Here is a 1,073-nt window from a genome sequence, read left to right on the forward strand (position 1 = left end):
AGAAGAAAATACATACTATTCAGAAATAAATAGAAGAAAAAAATAAAGCAGAAAAGGAATAACTATATAAACAAATTACTCAAAAATAAATAGAAGAAAATAAATACTATTCAGAAATAAATAGAAGAAAAAAATAAAGCAGAAAAGGAATAACTATATAAAAAATTACTCAAAAATAAATAGAAGAAAATAAATAATGCAGAAAAGAAAAGAAATTATATAAAGCAAAAAAATTCACGAAGAAACTAAATACAGCAAAAAAAACTATTCAAAATAAATAGAAGAAAAAAATAAAGCAGAAAAGAAATAACTATATAAAAAAATTACTCAAAAATAAATAGAAGAAAATAAATAATGCATAAAATAATTTTTTTATATAAAAAACATGTTGGTGCGCTGCCCGGTGGGCCTGCCAGACCTTGGGTGTGCAAATACATGCCCAGTAGGGCCAGCAGGCTCACAGGGCAGCGCGCCCTAGTTAGGCCCAGAAGCCTGCTATATAGAGGAGTTCGAAAGGGTAGCCGCGACTGGGTTTATAAACCAGTGCGGCTGCCCTTCGCTCGGCGAGGTGGGACTAAACGTAGCGCACTGCGGGTGGCAGCGCACGGGCATTAGTACCGGTTGGAGGATCCAACCGGTACTAATGTGTTGCCCTTTAGTACCGGTTGGAGCCACCAACCGGTACAAAAGGCCCACGTTTCCCGCCGCTTGGGCTGGCCAAAATTGGCCTTTAGTACCGGTTGGAGCCACCAACCGGTACTAAAGGCCCATCCTATATATACTACACTTACGAAAAATCAGTTATCGTCGCCACTAGTGCGTTCCACTTCTCGCGCGTGCGAGTCTCGATCTCGACGACGCCGACGCCGTCGCACCGCTGTGCCGTCGCCCTCGCCGCCCCCGCCGCCCGTCGTCGTAGTCGCCGCGCGCCCCCGCTGCCCGTCGTCGTCGCCGCGCGCCCCCGCCGCTCGTCATCGTCGCCGCCCCCGCCGCGCCCGGTCTTGTCGCCGTCTCCGGCCGCTGCCGGCCCGTCTCGTCGCCGTCCCCGGCCGCCGCCGCCTGTCTCGTCACCG

The sequence above is a fragment of the Triticum dicoccoides genome, chromosome 2B, assembly GCF_002162155.2.
Source record: "Triticum dicoccoides isolate Atlit2015 ecotype Zavitan chromosome 2B, WEW_v2.0, whole genome shotgun sequence".
NCBI lineage: Eukaryota > Viridiplantae > Streptophyta > Magnoliopsida > Poales > Poaceae > Triticum > Triticum dicoccoides.